The sequence below is a fragment of the Dunckerocampus dactyliophorus genome, chromosome 1, assembly GCF_027744805.1.
Source record: "Dunckerocampus dactyliophorus isolate RoL2022-P2 chromosome 1, RoL_Ddac_1.1, whole genome shotgun sequence".
NCBI lineage: Eukaryota > Metazoa > Chordata > Actinopteri > Syngnathiformes > Syngnathidae > Dunckerocampus > Dunckerocampus dactyliophorus.
Window position 1 is genome coordinate 7,372,113 of NC_072819.1, and position 21,651 is coordinate 7,393,763.

General features: G+C 46.3%; 1 protein-coding gene across 4 annotated transcripts in view; it reads right to left on the minus strand.

The window, feature by feature from the left end:
* The window catches only part of zeb2b (zinc finger E-box binding homeobox 2b), a 66,237-nt gene that overhangs the window by 43,089 nt on the left and 1,497 nt on the right, over window positions 1-21,651 (minus strand). The gene's annotated exons all lie outside the window — the stretch shown is intronic.

Genomic DNA, 21,651 nt, shown 5'->3' on the forward strand with positions numbered 1-21,651 from the left:
CCCTCGGCGAGGCACCTTGCAATAGATGTGGAAATGAGCTTACGACATGATCTTTTAACAGTGCAGCAAAGTGAGATGTGCACGCCATTGTGTTCTATTAAATATGAACATCCTGCACAGGCAGCGAGGCATAGTGCATAACTCTTATTTATATCATTCAATTTAGCTGCCGCTGCTCCTCATGATCAATGACAAACCCAGAGGCGTGCGTGGTGCATGCGCCGACTCGGGGCTCAACCTCGCCACCTTGGAGAATTCCTCAAAGTGGATCATTTTCATGCTGTTACTGAGCATTTGTTTGTACAGTCCCCTTGGGAGTAAACAGTTACCTGTGCCTCTTATGCTAATAGACGGCTGTGTGAGTGCGGATGCAAAGCCAACACGGCTGAGCACACATTCTATCATCATGCTTCAGCGGCGCACAAAGTGCATCCACCAATGAAAACATATGAAAAAAAATCCACGCGCAAATGTTATTATATTTCCTAATTCTGACCTTTTCAACCAAAAAGTTTTAGCACTACGCCGCTCGCTCGCACCTCAAAGGGAGGAAGCGGTGCCTTCCTGCCGCCTTGACCATCCCGGCTCATATTCAAATTCATTTCAATATTCATCCCCATGAATATTTTCCTCTGTTTTGTGTGAGAAATAACGCGGAAATCACAAACAGGTTCTGGAGGTGGGGTGGCTGTCTGTGGAAATTGTGTGCGGTGGGAAGACAAATCACGGCGTTACCCCAGGTGAAAAATATTGTTGCTTTGCTTAAAGTCTATGCAAGGCGAGCCACGTTATTAGAATGTTTAAATATTAATTCTTCTGCCGGCTCGTAAAGATGATGGAGGCGCACGCTCACACTACTTTGTTTTCCCTCCACTGCTGCCGCATTAATCTAACGGCGCGCGCCCTCCTGCAGGGAAACTGTGTTTGCACATTGGTGGGGGGCGGGGGTGTCACATGATGGCATGCAGGTTAGCATGTTTATGGCGGATGCACGGAGATATTACAGCGGGTTGCCACATGACGGATGGGAGAGTTACTAGCCTATTGACATACAGTAGGAGCTCAGTTTCTGTTAATTAATATTTTACAAAATTTTAAGACTGTTTTACAAAAACCAAGACAAAATTTTATAAAGAAAACAATGCAAAATAATTCATTGTTGATGTGGACTTCGGAAGATTGAATTCAGTACAGTTTCTCCCCTTCTTTATCAAATTGCTGACACTCACAACTTTCTTTGGCTCTGTAGCCCCACGTGATAAAAAAGTGCACGGACAGTTAGCGTGCCGTGCGATTTTGCGGATCGATACAGTACAGGGCGAACGGATTAGTTCGTAAAAAAAAAAAAACAAGACAGTGTACGAAAGCCGAGTCAAAATTTTGACGAACAACCTTAATGGTAACCGAATCATATGAAAACAAGGGCGTACGAAAACTGAAGCAATTTTTCCCAAAGCATAGAATGTTAATCCAATTAATCCCATCCAGAAACCCAAAAATATGAACCAAAATATATATTTTATGGAGAATAATTATAGTTTTACATGCAAAATAATTATAAATGATGACCGTATAGATCGTATTGTTGATGCGGCCTTCCCTTGAGTTCAACAGTTCATCATATTCTTTATCAAATTGCTGGCACTCGCAACTTTCTTTGGACACACTCAATAAAAAAAAAAATGCACGGACAGGAAGTCAGCAACGCGTAGGGGGCCTTGTTTGGGCACTTCGCGGAACGATACAGTACAGAGCAAACAGGTTTGTTTGTTACGTGCAGCGTTGTACGAAAACTGAGGCAGTGTACAAAAAAAAAACTGGGCAAAATTTGGGAAATTTTTAAAAATGAAAACCGAAACATATGAAAACTGGGGCATATGACAACCGAAGCAATTCTTCCCGCAGGATATAATGTAAATCTTTTTTGAAATTTTTTATGAAAAGACACCGAAAAATATTAAGAAACATACTTTTATCGAGAATAATTATAGTTTTACATACTAAATAATTATAAATTATGAATGGACGTAAATTATTATTGTTGATGCGAACTTCCCGTACATCACGACAACATGGAATTCTCCCGAAATCATGACGACAGGCACTCGCAACTTTCTTTGGCCCCGCGGCCCACACAGTAATAAATGCCCAGGCAATCATTGTGTAAGTGTAAGGTGCTTTGTTTGGGATTTGGTATTTGTTTTCAATTTCGCAGAACGATTCCATACAGGGCAAAAGTTTGTCTGAAAACTGGACATTTTCGACAAAACCGCATCATACGAAAACTGGGTTGTACAGTTCTAAGGCTGTTGAGACACATTTTTAAGAAGGAAAGTAATGTATGTTCTAGGTTACGCCGCTGCCCGGCAAGGGAGCGACAGGAGCGTTGACTCAGACACAAGGGAGGCGTCAGAACGCAACTCCAAGGCCTGATACGCCCGATGTGCATGTCACTCTCAGCTGCTCCTGCCAAACCCTGCACCCGCTCTGCCACCACCCCACCTGAGAGCGATGTCGGAGTCACTGATGCAGGAGAGGTGACACACAACTTGGGTGTCGAGTCACTTTAAAAGCTCATCAGGCGCGGCCTCTGCTTGTAGGAAATAGCTTATTCATGACGGCGGCGGCCACGGCGAAGGTAATTACTGGCATCAAGGTGGCCTCGCCAATGTTTAAACCTACAAGTGCTGCCAGAGCACATGCATAATGCAACATCTATTGCATCTACATTTTTTAAGTGTGCTTTATTCGAAAAAACTAAAACACGCGCGGCGATTAAACTTTGATGAGTGAAAGCTGAGCCTCCGTGCAAGCATGCGGTTGTGTGTGTGTGTGCTGTTTTCAGAAATTATTGAAACCGGTGATAGAGGGGGCAGAGGAGGTGAGAGGAGTGGCTAATAAATAATAATAAAGCAAGAGTGGTCCTGCCGCAGTGCCATGGAGCGTGGTGTTTTGGACAACAAACACATGTTTCTACAGCTCTTTGAATATTGATGAGCAGGGAGAAAAGCTGAACGAGGTGAGTGCTTGAAGCAGGTGCTTAGAAGACTTATTAAAGGCTTACCTGCTTTGGGTCGAGGAGACACACACAGAAGAGGACACCCCAAAAAAGAAGAGGAGAGTCAAATTAGTGAACACGGTCGCGTCACGTCATTCAAACATTCAACGTGCAAAAATAACGCGACGGGATGACGTGATAAAGTTGTCACAATCCTGTGTTTGGCTGATAAATGGACCCGACCCCTCCCTCTTTGTTAAACAAACCATACATCAATGCCTCTCTCTGCTGGGCCGAGCCGAGGAGGGCGTGGGGGGCGGGTGGGTGTCGATCGCAGAGGTGACACAGAGCAGGGGGTGAGGGGGAGGTGCGTGGTGGGTATTTTTAAACAAAGAACCCCTCCTTCTGCCCGGAGGATCACCTAGCACCCCCTCACCGCCCCACTTTTCCCACGCTAACCTCCGGCCTCATTTGCATCTACCCCCGCCCGCCGCCGCCATTATTTTCAGGTGAGCTGCTCCGTATAAAAGACCCGGCTTAAGGATGTGTCACTGTGCACGTTAATGTGCATGTGAGGTGATGTCTCCAGGTCCATCAGTGTGCACACACCCCTCCCTGCCCTACTCTTAATTACGACTGACTGGCACTAGACACAATCGCCCCCTTGATTCGTCTGCTTGCCCCCCGCCCCACCGCCACCATCGCCACCCAGCAGGCCGCAGTGACCTGAATCTTTTCCCAGCAGCCAGGGGAGCCACCTGCTTCATAGTAACGCTTCACAAACACTGTCGTAAACTTCCTGTGTGGACGGAGGAAGGAGCGTGGCGCTCGGCGTGCACGTGTGTAAATTCAAATGATGGAAGAGTCCTTGCATCCGTAGACACATAAAGACTTGATGTCGCTGCGTTAGAGCAGGCCGTGAAAATCCTGAGTGCTGCCACAGGTCTTCACCAAAGAGATGGCGAGCAGACAAACGTGGAGTTTCTTTTCTCCACCTTCACTCAACTTCCCCATAGATCAGTGCCAGGCCCTCACCTTAACCCTGACCCTGATGCTAGCTTCTAACACTCACCCCAGCCCATAACGCTAACACTAACCCTGGCCCTAACCCTAACTCTATCCCTAGCTTCAACCTTTAACCCTGACACTAGTGTCTAACATTAACTCCAGCCCATAACCCTAAACCTATCCCAAGCTTCAACCTTTAACCCTGATGCTAGCTTCTAACACTCAGTCCAGCCCATAACGCTAACATTAACCCTGTCCCTAACCCTAACTCTATCCCTAGCTTCAACCTTCTAACCCTGACACTAGTGTCTAACATTAACTCCAGCCCATAACCCTAAACCTATCCCTAGCTTCAACCTTTAACCCTGATGCTAGCTTCTAACACTCAGTCCAGCCCATAACGCTAACACTAACCCTGGCCCTAACCCTATACCTATCCCTAGCTTCAACCTTTAACCCTGACACTAGTGTCTAACATTAACTCTAACCCATGAACCTAACTCTATCTCTAACTCTAACTCTAACTCTATAGCTTCAACCTTTAACCCTAATGCTAGCTTCTAACACTCAGTCCAGCCCATAACCCTAACAGTAACACTGGCCCTAACCCTAACCCTAGCTTCAACCTCTAACACTAACCCCAGCAATAAATCTAACTCTATCCCGAGCTTCAACCCATAACCCTAACGCTACTTTCTAACATTATCACAACCCATAACTCTAACCCTATCCGTAGCTTCCATTTTTAACCCTATTGATAACTTCTAACATTCACCCCCAACCCATAACCCTAACCCTATCCCTAGATTCAACCTTTAACCTGAACGCTAACTTCTAACACTCACCCCAACTCATAACTAACCCGAACCTAACCCTAACCCAGTACCAGTGCCACCAAAGGAAAAGAAATTACACACACTTCCTTTGGAATCTCAGTTTCAGAAGCGGGGTACGTGAATAAAAATTAAAAACAGTGAGACGGCATTGGCGTCTGAAAGCCACACTCTGAGAGTTACGCAGTGCGCTTGAACGCCTCATCATGTGAGCAGTACAGGAAAAGAGACAGACAGGAAGTTGTTAAATGTTCTGTGTGTATTATGTAAACTAATGAGTACATTTGCATATAATAATGATTACATCATTAAGTTAAATAGCATGAAAATAATCAAATGGAATGTGAAATACTTGAAATATAATAACAATGTAATATATCAAACAAGTGAGAAATAACTCACAGCGAGATGCTTACAGAGTAGAGGGTACATGGCTTCAGGTCAATTGTCTGATGGGGTACGGGGCTGTGAAAACTTTGGGAACCACTGCTTCAGAGCGTACGGAAAAACAAAACAATCACCTTATTAAATGGAAGGAAGTGGGACGCCACTTGAGACGCCACAGCTCATCGTCCAAGGCGACGGCTAGCGTGATGTCACAGCGAAGTAAAGCAAGCGAGAGCGCGTGCAGAGGCCTCATTTAGCAAATAAATGAGGTAAAAACCAAAAAAGACATAAAACTCCATGGAGTTAACATCGTGGAAGAATCCATTTTGCCAGAGTTGAGGGGAGAGGGGGGGGAGTTTTATCAGTGGTTACCCCTCCATTTTATTTCATTTATGAATTACAAGCAAAGATGCGATTATATATTATTAATTCTGCTGTTGCTTTGGCTCCGGCTGCTGCAGCAGCGGCGAGCTGCGGATGTCGGCGGCGGTGTAATTACGTTCTAGCCGGGCAGCCATCCGTTTCCTTTCAAAAATTTACAGGATTCTTAATCACGTTGCTCATTTGGGTGCACGGTGGCGATGATGGCGAAACACAAACAGGGGGGCACGTCTGCTTGCACGGGAACACCTGCTTAGCATTGATAGCAGATGTCAGCCAGTGAACTGAGGAAGGGGAAAGTGCGGCGAGGAGGGGGAGCGGGGCGGGAATTAAAAACGCAAGCATCACCAACTTCTTATTATTTACTGACTCCGAAAATGAACTACTGGAATGGGAAAAGGAAAATCCTGGCAAACGTTAGGGAAGCGGGGCCTCCTAATTGTGCCGCCGCCACTGCCAAGTGGAGGATAGCATCAGGAGGCGTCTTTAACCTCCTCTCTCGCTGCATCGCCGGCGACTTATATTTCTTTCCGTTTGCATCAGTCTTTGCTGCATTATTCATTCGCATTACATCTCTGGATGCTAATTAAACCGTGCTTGGGATGCCGTTGTCTTTAAATGAAACTTGCATATTTTAGACAGGGAAATGCAGAATGCTTTATGTGACTCCCCCCGCCCGCTTCCATCCGCCATCCCCCTGTCGCATGGCACGGCACAGCTACATTTCTTTGGAATAACAGGGTCAACAGTCACGAACATCGACAGGGATACGGCGCTTGATACTCGCAAAGGTCTCGCTGACAAACGTTGGACCTTGATGGCGCCCACTTATCAGAAAGATAACAGGAGACCAGGGAGATGAGGAATTAGGGAGGAAGGGAGCAGCGGGGGCGGGGTGCAGCAACCTTTGTCACACATTTACAGACTCACACAAAAGTGGATCAAAAGTAAAAGATCTTCGCCATCGAGCCATGGACACAACTGGAAAGTCTTTTTGGCAATCAGATATTTTATAACAACAACGGCTATCACTAACTTATTGTCACAAACGGTACAAGTGGTAGTAACAATAACGACAACGGTGTCGTTTTCCCCCAAACAACATCTCCAATGTTTGTGTTTTCTGCCTAAAAAGCTCGGTTTTGAATAAGAGTGCAGCATTTACCAGCGTCCAATTTCATTTTTCATTATTGCTGATGACGAGGAAGAAAACCCAAACAAAAACAACTGCTACAAATATGTCACATCAAACACCAGAGCAAGGATGCACGCTGGAGAAGACGCGTTCTTGTGTGCTAAGGTGCACAAATGTGCCAACGCTGCAAAAAACAACAAAAAAAATAAATAAATAAAGGGAGAAAGACAAGACGGCGAGGTGTGATGGAGAGGTTGGGAAGGACGCGCGCTGCCTTTAACGCCCATCTGGCTCTGAGATGTAATAAAACTGACGTATTGATTCCTTTGAATTTACGAATGCCTGTTTCATAAACTGCATTTCCAAAGCCGCGGCCTCTTTAGAGGCCCGTCATTCCCCCCCCGAATGGATCAATTATGTGCCCACGTAATCCTGTTACCTGAGGAACCCTGGCATACTTCACAGGGTGCGTTCGCATTATGCGCACATAAATTCACTCAAGCTTTTGCTGTTTGTTTTCTTGTGTGTGAGCGTACTCCACAACCCCCCCGCCCCCACGCTAATACTAATTTTAGCAGTGCCCCCGCCCTCCTCGGTGTCACCGCTTGGGCTTTCCGTGAGGCTTTTCCCTTCTCAGCTCTGGCTTGTTGTCGATGTTGCACGCATCACTTTCACCAAAGCATCATCGCCCCATCACTACACAAAAAAAATCACAGGGAAACACTTAGGGTGCCATTTTGCTTGATAAAGCCACGCTCGTCTCCACACTGCGCCTCAGGCCATAAACAAGGTGCAGTTTTTAATACGACACACGAGAGGCTTCCTCCATCTGCTGCAAGATAAACGCCACCGTGTGCGAGCTGAAGCGAGGCTACACATCTGTTACGCAAGTCAGGCAGCTCTGCAGCCATTACGATAATATTATCTCTTACATCCAGTTGGCGAAAGCACTTATAATAAGGATAAAAATCACAGCAGCTACTCAACACATGTCGCAGTCGAAATTTTAAAAATGGTAGGAAGCCTGGGAATCAAAAGTAGAATGGGACTCAAACAAGCCTAATTTGGCCCAGGCCGTACTCTGGAAAATGTTTATGAGATAACCCGAAATCAAATCTTTATCAACTGTTGCCTTACACTTTTTACGAGACATGCATGTCTCCCAAGTTTATTTGATATTAGAATCGTCACGATGTTGTATGTGCATAGCTTTTTTGGTACGGGCAGGCCTCAATTATCGTACGCCGCAGGTTTTGTGGAAAATTTTTGCCGAAATTTTACATCAGTTCCAGTATTGCACGTAACAAACAGTCTGTTTTTCCTGTACATCATTGTTCAGTGAAACCGAGTGCCCTACGTGTCGCTGACTCACCGTCTGTGCAATTTTTATTGGGCCAAAGAAAGTTGAGAATGGCAGCAATTTGATGAAGAAGGTGAGAAACACTACATCCTGATTTAATCTCATCAATATGTACAGAAACTCCACATGACCAATAAGTTCCATCCATTCCTCACTTTTCATTATTTTTTTAATAATTATTTTTAATTATTACTTTTTAACTATTTTTTTCTGCATTTAAAACTATAATTAATCTCTATGAAATTTATTTTTTGTTAATTTTGTTGTGTTCCTGTAACAGATTCATTGGATTTACTTTATTTCCTGTGAGAAAAACACAGCCAAACAGCATTTTTTGTGCCCCCCAGTTTTTGTATGATTCAGTTTTTGTCAAAAATTTCAGCCAAAATTTTGCCTTGATATTCGTACAATATTTGCACGGAATAAACTAGTCCGTTTGCCCTGTACTGTATGTTTCTGCGAAACCTGATGCCAAAATAAAGCACCCTACGCATGGCTGACTCACGGTTCGTGCATTTTTTATTGAGTGGGGCTATGCTTTAAATGCATTCCTCAATTTGATTTTTTTTTATTATTTTGTTTTTCACTGTTGTTTTCTGCAAGTAAAATGCTAATCAATCTCTATAAAAATGTCTTTTTTGTTAATATTTTTGTGTGTCTTTAACGGATACCAGTACATTTTATCTATGAAGCAGAACAGTGTGGTTATTTGCCTTTATGCAATTTTGTGGTAATTTGTCATGAAGAAGAGGGATAATGTCTGAATTGAGTAAACATACTACATACCCTTTATTATAAATGAAATATTATCAATAAAATGTTATTATTTTTTATTAAAATATAATAATAACAAATGAAAACAATATATTATTGTTTTGCACCGCCTACTTCTTTCAGAAACATGTGGCAGAGCCTTAGAGGGCGCTTCTGACCTGTGACTCAGCACATGGCCACGGAAGGAGAGGCGGTAATGGAGTTATAGGCGACCGCAAGTGGTCACGGGTCAACACGGCACGAGTGTAAATGTTGGAGGAAGACGGCGGCCTGTCAGGTGGAACAGAAACGTATGAGGGGCGACGGTGAGGCCTGAGCGCGGGAGCACTCAGTCAACCTCTGGATATCTGTTTTACTATCTGCTGTGTAACCAAGAGAGCGGCAGCAAGGGAGAGAGAGAAAGAGAGAAAAAAAAAATCATCCCTCGATCTTATTTTCCACACTTGGGTGAGCTACAAGCAGCTCAGTTACACTACACTTGCAGTGAACAATCACTCTGGCAAAGGTTCACAAAATGGCAAAATACCTTTTCACTTACTGGCTGACCTGCTCGGAGAAAGAGGGAGGGAGTACGATAGCGGGGTGGGTGGCGGCTGACAACATGAAATAATCATTAGTAAGTCAGCTGTGGGTGAAGAAAAAGACTCCATGCTCACACTCCTTGTCCCCAACCTTCCTATGGATGCTTGTTGATACAAATTCATGTTCAAACGCGATGATCTACTTGACAGAGTTTGTCTCCATCCCTCATTTTAGCCCTCCCCTTGCGCTACGCAAAATGCACAGCCACGGCACGCAAACACAAACTATGTTGGCAACGCAAACACCCGTCATGCGAGGCGCGGCTCTGCTGGAATCCGGCGGGTCGCTGAAGCCAGTTTTTTTTTTTTTTTTTCCCTCAAGATGGTGGAAAAGTTTGACTCGCTGTCTCGTTCCAGAACCGACATTCCAGCGGCGCCAACTATAATGATGGACAATGACACGTAATTACTAGGGGTAGTGAACATGAGAGTTCCAGATCAGCAGTATCTGTGAAGGTTCTGGAAAGTCTGAGCGTGAGCGGGGATGGCGGCCAACATCCCCGAGCGGAGCGCCGATCACAGTCCGGTTGGAAAAAAAAAAAATCAAAGCCGCAAGTTTAATGTTGTGTTTTCCTCGACTTGTACTGAAATGTGTAGAAGCAACATTTGGGTCGTGTGCGAGCCACGTGCACTGAACTCCATTTCTCAATTACTTACTGGTTGTTTAATGGTGTGCATGCGTGACGGTGGTCATGAGGGGCTGTCATCACACGCAGGGGCTTGAACACAGATCCACACATTGTCACCGAATGAGAGTTAAGTCAAGCAGCGCTAGCCAACAAGCTACAAACCTTGAGCTGTCAATTCGTTGTCGAAAGGATGTCATCCATTACACTCACCCTCCTAAACTACCAGGGCTCATCCCTGCGTCCACACATCCACACTGATTGAGAGCGAAGTCGGGCAGCGCTGTCCAATGAGCTAAAAACCCCGGGCTGTCAATTCATTGCCCAGCGCAGCTCTTAAGGCATCAGAGAGTGAGGTTTACCATGGCATACAGTAGTATCGCACAGTCACACTAGCTGACTCCTGTTACACTCTAAAAGCCCCAGGCTGTCAACTCATTGTCCAGCGCAGCTCTTAAAGCACCAGGGAGTAAGGTTTACCACACCATAGTATCGCACAGTCACACTAGCTGACTTCTGTTACAGTCCAACTCCTAAACCACCAGTGCTCAACCCTGCGGCCACGCATCCTTATCAATTGAGAGTGAAGTTAAGCAGCGCTAGCCGGCGAGCTAAAAGCCCCAGGCTGTCAACTTATTGTCCAGCGCAGCTCTTAAGGCATCAGGGAGTAAGGTTTACACAATCTACTATGACACAGTCACACTAGCTGGCATCTGTTAAACTCTGACTCCTAAACCGCCGGGACACCACCCCGCGTCCACACGTCCCCACTGATTGAGAGTAGTGCTAGCCGGCTAGCTAAAAGCCTCGGGCTCTCAACTCATTGTCCAGCGCAGTTCTTAAGGCATCAGGCACAGTCACACCACCTGGCATTTGTTACACTCCATCCCCTAAACTGACAGGGCTCGACCCTGCGGCCACACATCCCAGCCAATTGAGAGTTAAGTTGGGCAGCACTAGCCGACGAGCCAAAAGCACTGGGCTGTCAACTCATTGTCCAGCGCAGCTCTTAAAGCATCAGGAAGCAAGCCTGACACAACGTACTATGGCACAGTCACACTAGCTGGCATCTGTTACACTTTGACCCGAAAACCGCCAGCTTGACCCCGCGTCCACACATCACCTCTGATTGACAGTAGCGCAAGCTGACGAGCTAAAAGCCCGTGGCTGTCAACTCACTGCCCAGCGCAGCTCTTAAGGCATCAGGCACAGTCACACTCGCTGGCATTTGTTACACTCTATCCCCTAAGCCGCCAGGGCTCGAGCCTGCGTTCACACATCCTCGCCAATTGAGAGTTAAGTTGAGCAGCACTAGCCAGTGAGCAAAAAGAACTGGGCTGTCAACTCATTGTCCAGAGCAGCTCTCAATGCATCAGGGAGTGATGTTTACACAACGTACCATCGCGTAGCACATATGTGTGTGTTGTAAATCGCTAAACAGCCTCACCTGCAAGCCGTGTGTGTGTGTGTGTGTGTGTGTGTGTGTGTGTGTGTGTGTGTGTGTTGCACCCCCTCACCATGTTGCCCACCCATAAATTTCCTCATCAGTGACTGAAATTAACACAGTTTCTCAATTTCTAATGCTAATTAGCTTCTTCTTTTTACTTTTAAACGGCAAAGCACCTGTTTGGGGGTGGGACGAGGTGTGTGTGCGTGTTGTCGGGGGGGGTGATTGGTTTATGGGGGGGGGGGGGTCTTCGAATGCACTGCAGCCGCATTTAATCACAATTTTAATTAAGCATGTTGGTAGATGTGCGAGAGAGGCAATTATAATGCAGATGAATGATGATTTTGCTGCATTAAATTGTTTTGTTTCTTCGTTAGGTTGATTGCATAAACGCCGCTCAGTTTTTATCTGCTGTAATTTTGTAATTGTTTCGCCAAACGAGAGGGAAAAAAAACCCCACCAAGTTCTTTGCCTCTTTTGATCCAGTTAACCCTTTAATTACCACAGCAACAGCGAGAGGATTTACTGTCTTTCTTCCCCAAAAACAATTAAGAGTCCCCGCTTGTCAATCATCCTGAGGGTTTTGTTGTGGGGGGGTGGAGCTCAGACTGTAAAACAAACAGTTGGAAGTCCTCAGCCGGCCCGGCACAGATGGGTTTGCTGGCATCAGCTCGCAATCTTTATATGCTTGTCAAAGTATCATTGGGTTCCACGACGGCGCCTTCGCCCGTCTTTACTGCTCTGGAACTTTGCTTTGAAATTAATGTGAAACCAAACACATGCCGCTATGGCGTGGCAGACGCCTTTTTTAGTTTTAATGGCAGCCATTCTCCAGGTCCAAGTGTGTTTCCCCTAAGAAAAAATACTCCTAGAATCCCTTAGCTTAGGGGTGTCCAAAGTGCGGCCCGCGGAACATTCTAAAATTAGAATTTAACAAGAAAAACAAATTAAAAAACAGCAAATATGGAGTAGTTAGCAGTAATTTTACAAGAAAAAAAGTTTAAATAGTAAGAGAAAGAATGAAACAAAGAAAGTTGTAATTTTTACGTTGTGTTACGGGAATAAAGTCATAATATTAGAAGATGAAAACAAATTACGAGAAGAAAGTTAAAGTATTAAGTATAAGAAAAAAACAACGTCAGAAATGGAAAAAAGAGCAGAAATTTTACCAAAATAAAGTCAAAATATTAATTAAAAAAAAGTTGTATTCTAAGGAAAAAATGTTGCAATTTTAAAAGTCTCAATTTTACTAGAATAAATTTGGAATTACGAGAAAAATAGTGTCATTCTAATAGCATAAAGACATTCATTTTTTAAAAGCGGTAATGTTATGGGAAACAAACAAAACAACAAATGATGTCATTTCTGTAAAATTAGGTTGGCGAAAAAGTTGTAATATTAAAAAAATAAAATCAAAGGTTTATGGGAATAAAGTCATAATTACGAGAAGAAAATTTACAAGGGGAAATAGTTGGAAAATTAAAAAAAAAAACAACAACAACAACAGCAGAAATGGAAAAAGCTGCTGTAATTTGACTGAAAATAAAGTTAAAATATTAAGAGAAAAAAGTTGTATTATGTATGCAGTATCACAGAGCTGAAATGCAGTTTTCGCTTAAAATATATCTTCCTACATAAATATATGGGAACATCACGTGACCACTCTGAAGAAGACTGCAAGTAAGCAGTCGAAACTGTCAGGTAGGAAAAACTAGCCAACTGGTCTGTAAAAAAGAACTGTTTAGAATGAATGAATGAAAATATACATAACTTCTTAGCCACAAACGTGTGGCTTTACAAAATATCAAAGTGGCAAAATTGCTTCCTTTCATTTTTCAGTCTATGGTCTGAAAGTTGGGGTTAGTCTTTCTGTCCTACGCCCCCCGACCCAAACAACATTTCTAATCCCACGGAACGCCACTTTCAGTTTGTCCAGAGAGCATGCAGGGGACACTCTGCACACACACACACACACACAACTTTCCCTTCAGTCACCCTGAGGTGCATCTAACAGGAGAGCTCCTCTCTGAATATTAGCAGTGACTGGCTGGAGGTAAACAGAGCATTAAATCCTGCAAAAGAGGCCAATATGTGTGCAGGACAATGGCCTGGCCCGGCATCTCTGAGCCTTTGTTCTGGGCTTAACAAAACTCTGCCGTCACACCGCTTTACCTCAATGCCGGCCCTGTCGAAACAGCCATCAAGCCGTCAGAGCGCATGCAAAGCTGAGGGCGGGGGGGGGGGGGGTGATGCGGAAGGGGAGTCGAGAAAGTAGAGGATGATGAAGACGAGGAAGGTGGTACACCGAGCGGTGAGAATATGAAGCGGCCGAAGACTCCAGAGAGCAACGGCAACCGTGTCCAACGGCAAACTATTTGCAAACAGGTGGTGGGAGGTAGGGAGTGGGGGTGGGGGGAGAAATTAATCAAAACATAATCACCCTCGCCTCTCCCACGCAAACCTTAATAAGAATATATGGCAGCAGTGAGGAGGAGGGAGTGTGTGCGTTTGTGTGTGTGTGTGTGTGTGTGTGTGTAGAGGGGGATGCTCTGTGACGTGGCGCAGACAGAAATGGAGCAGCCAGATTCACTAAAAGTTTCATCAAAAAGTCCTTATCTGCTTCCCTCCAAGGGCCACGGCGAGGTTCAGGAGGAAAGTGTGTGTGTGTGTCAGAGAGCGAGAGCGAGAGAGTGAGACAAAGACAGACAAGGCCCGCAAAACACATGGTAAAAAAAGAAAAGTCAACTAATTGACTCCCCGACCCCACATTGTTCCTTTAACTCGGTGAGATGCCGCGCTACCACGCTCGCAAGCAACCTCAAATACACTTCACGGTCGCCATCTTGCACGGGGCTGGGTTCTAACGGCAAAGCTGACCCCCATTTTTAACCAATCAAACAGCTAACTTTTGCATTTTATAGTCACATATGGTCTTAAAATAGAATGATAAATAAAGTGAGGATAAGCGACATAGAAAATGGATGGAATAAATACAATTATTTATATGTTTTTATCAATAAAAAAACACTATGCTGCTTAGTTATTAATGTCGCTTTCATAGAAGCAGATCCTTTAACATGCTATACTGTGTTAAGTGGGTGTGACTTCTGACAGTCTGCAAACATTACAAGAGTCCTGACTGTGTGTGGGGGTACAGGAGGACCCCTGACTTTGGTGATGATTGCTGTGGTGCGCCCGACAGGTTGTGACACCCAAGTGTTGAAGCAGTGAAGGCAGAGTATTCTTCCAATGGAACTAGTTACTCCAGTAAGTCTCATGTTGACAGACCAAAATTACATTTGGAATTAATTTACGGGAGCGCGTTGATAACCACGAAACACCCTAAACCGAGGACCACCTGTCCCTAGTTCCCACTTCCGAAAGACGTATGATCCTATTTCTTTCTGCTCAAAGATTGGGCATAAAAACAAGAAATCCAGCCACCTATTCACCTTCAGGGAAGCCCAGACTTCCCCGGCTACTTCGTCCAGCTCCTCCTGGCAGATCCCGAGGTCTTCCCAGGCGAGTTGAGAGACATAGTCTCTCCAATGTGTCCTTGCCCGGACACAGGTCACCAGGGTGCCTCCTCTGGAACCTGGCCTGGAGGTGAGTGTCTGGTGCTCGGGCCTGCACTCAGGGGGCCCGGCCGGACATAGCCCAAAGAGGCAACATGGGTTCAACTCGCCCAGCTCCTCCAGGCGGATCCCGAGGAATCCCCAGCCCAGTTGAGAGACAAAGTCTCTCCAACGTGTCCTAGGTTTTCCTCGAGGCCTCCTACTGGTCGGACGTGCCCGGAACACCCCCCCATGGAGGTGTCCGGGATGATGCCCGAGGAACCTCATCTGGCTCCTCTCAATGTGGAGAAAAAAAAGAAAGAAATAACAAACAAAAACGTGCTAATATAAACACGCAACGTGTCGCACAGGGTAAACCTTGCTGCTCAGTGTTAACCATGACACGCACCGAGGGAACTCACAATCAGTGATGCAACGTATGGTGACACACAAACGGTGACTGTGCAGGATTAACTCTGATGTACGTGAATCCAGACTTAAAAGTCCCAAAAAGGCACTGTCCATAAGGCAACATTCCTCTGATTTTATTATTTATTTTGGCGGGTTGAAAAAAAATCGCATCCACACTGTGCGGGATTAGTAATTGGTTGCATCCAGACGGGAACAGATCACTGGGTGAAAACTATGCAATACACAAGGCACACCCACGACAAAGTGGAATTACTTCCACGAGTCATTTTGGAGACGAAGACAACAAAATATCAGCAGGGTTGGGGTTAGGGTCGACTGCGGTGAGTCATGTCCATGGAAATATTCACATATTACGTTGGCTTGTCGTCAAAGCTCACTTCTGGTCATGTGATGGCGACTGAGTCGCGACCAGGAAGGTGGTGACGGGTTGGTGACGCCATCGTTTCTTTAAAAGAGAGATTTGGCTGTCTCCACGGAAACCACAAGCCGGCGTTTTCACATTTTCCCACTCCGGAAGCCGTTTTCAAAAGATACCGTTTCAGGGCACCCGGAACGCCGTTTCCGCGTGGTTGAAAGGCTGAAACAAGAAAATACTTTGCCATTTTGACCTGAAAACATTTCCGTGTGGATAGCCCCGAAGTGGACATGTCCTGGGGAAAAACAACCCAGGAAGGCCAACCTGTAATTGCCGGTATGCAATCCGAATCAAAGCGAAGGTAGCCGAAATGAATATTTCTTGACTTTAATGACTGAAATCATCGCCAGTTGCTGCAGCTGTTCAGCAAACGTAAGAACATTTGCCAAACAGAGATTGGCGCTTCAGGAGGTGTCGTCAAAGTTGGGGAACATGCAGCTGTAAAAATACATCAGTATGCAGCCCAACGCTGTCTGCACCTCCGGACCTTTGTCCGTGTACCTCCCTCTGCATGCCAGGGGGTGTGGGGGGGGGAACTGCTTTGATGGCCATGCTAATTCCAAGAGGTCTAAGTAGCGAGAATAACAGATTACAATTTATCTGAGGAATGCCGGTCGATAAGGATGTGGCTTCCCTGGGTGGGGGGCCATGTGTGGAGAGGGGGCAGCAGCAATTAGCTGCTAGACGCACGGAAGTCAAACTTTCAGTCTGGACTGTTTGCAAAACCGACGTCTGGATGGCATCCATATCGGACCCGATCTCGGCCATCCCAGGAAATTCTCCTCATGCACCTCCACACTTCCTACCTACATCCTGTTTGTGAGACATCAAACCGACTAATAGCAGAGAAGTACTTTCGCCACACAGGCACCCCCCCCCCCCCCACCGCCCCCCCCCCCGTCAAACGCCAGGCTCACAGCATCTAACATGCTGAAGTGAAACGCTTCCTCTGAGGTGCAACCTGAAACCGCAGACGTCTCTTCTGCAGTGTCGGTTTGTGCAGCCTGTCAGGATGGCGGCGGACAGGCCTGTCGGCGTGATTATCCCCCCGCTACCTGAGGAGGTGTTTGTTTGACATCCGCCTCTGACAGCAACGGGACACGCAACGTTTGGAGGAAGGGGCTCCCTTTTCAGTCAGAACCTATTAACACGTAAATTCACCTCTTAGACTTTCTACCGCGCTTGACTTTTCTACACATGTCCACGTGCTGCGCCGCTGCTGACATTTAAAGGAAAGGGTACCTCCCCACACCACCTCCAACCCCCCCCCTCCATGTTTCATCTCTCCTTGACTCACTCTTGCCAGAGGTTAAATGTATGTTTGAATAACAGAGAGGCCGCGTGTAATTTCTGACCATTTCCTCTTTTGGCTGCAACCTCCGCTTAGCGGGCCGCCTTGATCAGTGTGTGAGATGAAAGCCGGAGAAGCGTGTGCAGTCGCAAAACGACCTAATTTTGTTAATCTCACTTGGCAATCGGCCGCAATTAAAGCGAGATGAAAAGTCTGAATTTCACGTGAGAGCACAAAACGGCACCGGCAAGTCCTCGTTATGGAGAAAGGTAACGAAAGGGGTGCGCTGAGGTGCTTCACCAAGCGGGGTGCCCCGTGAATAATGGAGCAAAGTGAGGACGCTTCAAATAGCATGTTCTATTAGCGTGTTCAAGGTAGCGTGCGGGGAAAGGCGCCGACTTCCACATGTCCCTACACTTTAATCTGAGAATCTCTTATTGATTGGTGCATGGGAGACCTTCCTGCCGACAATCAAACCCAACAATACATGTGTATGTGAGAGAGAGAAGAACGATATCATGTTTGTACATTGTCATCTCTACACACACACACACACACACACAACTTGTATCGTCTCATATAAGCAGATTGCTCAGAACGCTACAGAAAAGGATGTGCAGTAAAAGAATGATTCGATTCTCAAATGGTGGACCCGTTTTCAGTGTGTCGCATGTCAAAAAGCACTCAGACAAAAATAATGCAACAACCCCATGCCCGTGATAAGAAACGCATTGTTCTTGAAATTATTATTAAGCTTGTTTTGTGCTGGCACATTGTTGAAAAATGTCTGTAATTTGGGTCGCGGCTTGTCAAGGGGTGCCGGCGGGTCCAGTAGAGAAGCACGGCAGAGCATAAAACAAGACATTGAATATGAAAGGTACAAGAAGGTGCGTGGGATGGAGGAATACTCCCCAGGTAAGACGCTTAACAGGAGAGCGGGAGCGCGCCGCAAGATGAGTCGGGCCGGACGGGCGGCATAAAGACTTGTCACTCGACTCAAATGAGGCGTGATGTTTCCAAATGCGTCGTCCCCGACGCGGCAATGCATTAAAGATGACGCGCACATGCATGCGGGTATTTGCCGGACCACTGAGGTCTGCAATTGTGTTTGCTTTGAGGGAACGTCGGGAGGGGAGGAAGCAAGCAAGGATGCAGGGGAATTTTTCATCAGTTGCCTTTGCATCACTGAAAAAGTCTCCGCTTCTCGCCCTGCCGCCACTTTCCCCAATTTTGGCACGGTGATTCCGAATGTGTGTGTGTGCAATGCAAAGGCTGCTCATGCAAAGAGTTAACACCCACCCCCCCAACTCCCCTACACCAGGGCCGCTACCACGTCCCTCCAAAGCAGGGGTTAATATCACGCCTGCCTGGTAAGGCATTATCCAGAACCTCCCAGAACAAAAGGCCTCTTTTGCAAACAGACTCTTTCTCCTTCAAAACCTCCACCACCACCCCCCCATCAGTGTCCAAAGGTGTTTGCTGAAGTAAATCTGCCTAAATCCTCCGCAGCCAGAAGGAGGAGGGAAGGTGTACCGATAATCCTTCTTCTTAACCAAAAAGAAAAAGTTGTGTGCGAGGAAAAGAAAGAGTAAAAAGAAATCCATATCACATGATGTGGGCCCCACACCTCCACCCATCCCCACGGCAGATTTGCATCCATCCCGCCTGGGAGGGGCACAATAAAGATATCAGCGAGACACCTGCCTGTGTTTGCGGGTCACAACTTTTCAAGGCAGGAACGAGACGCCTGCTCGCACGAAGAAGAAGCGTCCGCAAATAGCGCGAGCGCGCCATCTTGCAACACTATCTGTGTCAGGAGGGGCCCGGGCCCCCGCTAGAGGAGGGAGGCTATAAAAGGCTTGTAACCAGGGGACCGGCAACAAACAAGCACAAACAGCCCAGTTATTTCTCTCCAGCAGCCACCCCTTCCTCCCTCATCCCCCCCACCCCCCCTTTTTCATCTCGGCCCCCTTTCTGATGCTGAATGCAAATGTGCAGCCCTGCTGCTGGCGGCGAAAGGGGCTGAATTGTGATTAAGAGGGAGAAGAAGAAGCAGCAGAAGAGGAGCTCCTTTCTTTGTTCTCCCCCCGGGGGATGTTTACCAGGAGAGACGCGGCGGATCAGATATGAAAGGCATTCAGGTCAGCATTGATGTGAGCCAAAGTGAAATGGTACCTAAGGCATTCCAAAGACCCGCCGTGTCAGGGGTCCGGCCCGGCGGTGCCTCTGCGAGTGTGTGTTCTCTGGCCGCCAGGCGGGGGGGGTTGAAAAAAAAAAAAAAAACGATAAAAAAAAGAAATATCTTTAGACAAGCGAGGCGGTTGAGAAAGGGAAGCAAAAAATAAAAATGAGTAAATATATAATTTTTTAAAATGGGGCTATATTTTGGGGTCGGATGAAAGTGTCCAAAAGCAGGATAGAGGAGATGATCACTACATCCGTGTGTGTGTGTGTGTGTGTGTGTGTGTGTGTGTGTGTGTGTGTGTGTAACAAGCCGCATTATTTGCTTTTATGTGCTTCATCAAAGGTGCAAACAACACACACACATGCATCCTGAACTAGGACACATCGCAGACGATGAGCAAAAAAATGACAAATTCAAAGAAAAAATTAGGAACTAATAACTTCAGAGGATGTTCAAGTCCATCGCTCGTGTGCACTCTTTTTTTAAAAATACGGGTATGTATTTTTTTTTAAGTATGAACTCTTATGCACCCACGCACAAGACTGAGGTGTGAGAACACGCCTCGCCATGTTTTAGCAGCCCCCCCCGCCGCAACCCCTTCAACATCCCGCTCGTAATTATTTCACTTGCTCAAACAGAATAATCCCTTCAACGCGGACTCGCCGTGAAATAGTCCTCCGCACAGAAGAAGAAGCCATCAGGAGCGGAGGGGTGCGCACAATTGGCGACCCGTATGGGAATGGTGGCGGTGAATGGCGTGGCGGACAACCGCACACCCACCCCCACGCCCCCCCACCATTATTGACGGTATAAACATGTAAATGAAACACATTACCGCTGACAATCAATTGTCCGCAAGCGCCCTGCGAAACCACCTCCTTCCCTTCCTCCCTCCCTCCTTCTGTACCTTGAGGAAGGGGTGGGAGTCTGTGGGGGCAGACTAGGTGCCCCCCCCCCCCCCCCCCAAAAAAAAAACCTCACTGTTCTCTCCCACAGAACTTTAAAAAGGCTGCAAAATGATAGCATTGCTTGGACATGGCAGACCCAGCATGTAAAGGGGCTGATGTAAAGTCGCTCTTACGTAATCGGAGTACAGTTCCAAGGGGACAACCTGACACTCAAAGGTCAGAAATGATTCCGATGAGACTGACACAGGATTTAGTTGGGGGCGGGGTGTATATTTAAAAAAAAAAAAAAAAATCACATTTCCTGCGTTGTTGCCATCAGACCAGATCAGCACAGGTGTCCCGCCGCACTTCTGGATGTGACAAGCCACACCTGGCGTGGGCCAAACTGCTCAGGACAAACTTCACACTGCGTCTGCGTGTGTATGTGTGTGTGTGTGTTATGTGTGTTATGTGCAATATTACGGCAGAAAGCGATGAAATGTGCTGAAATATCACATGACACACCGGCCAGAGAGTTATACCGTGTGCCACCTCCAGCCCCCAAGGCCTGGAGTCATCTGGATGAGAATGTCATCGCTCGGACAAGTTAGTGAGGAAAGGCCTCGTTCATACTAAGTGGATTAAAAACAACAACATCACGTTCACCACGAAAAATAAGCCGTGACGCTGTACTACTCCATATATCGCAGTCGGGTTTGGGTCAGGAAGGAGGGGAGCCAGGCCCGGTTAGCCTTCCACGGCGGCCCGGGGAGAGGACACTGAGGAGGGCCATGCCTCAATAAGCCTCACATTCCCGGGAGGGGGGGGTTATGGAAATGGAAGGGGAGGAGGAAATTTACACTTCATATTTTAATATAAAAGTGCTACAAATGGAGCTATTTTCACTGCGTATTTAAATACTCATAGAGGTGAGGTTTTTTTTTTTTAACATTATTGGACATTTGGAACAAACGCCAAGTGTGTGTGTGTGTGTGTGTGTGTTTTACTAAAACAGGTGGCCACTGCTAAACAAGCTCTCAACATTTTTATAAATATATATTCCCAGCCCAGCTGTTGCTGCTTGTCTGCCATCGACCCAGCAAATCAATACATGAAATCCGACCCTGATAAATAAACAAAATGAAATGAAAACAACTCTTTGTGGGAGGATTGAAGGCAAAACGCAAAAGTGGATGTGTGAGCAATAACCAGGGCATGTCAGCGCACATTTTAGGGGGAAAGAAACGCAACAAATGTGCACCTCCAAGCGCGCCAATTAGTGTCCCGACTTCAGCGGACATGTTGTTTATTTCTGACGGTCGTCTATGACAGAACAAGGTGCATAAAAATATGAATA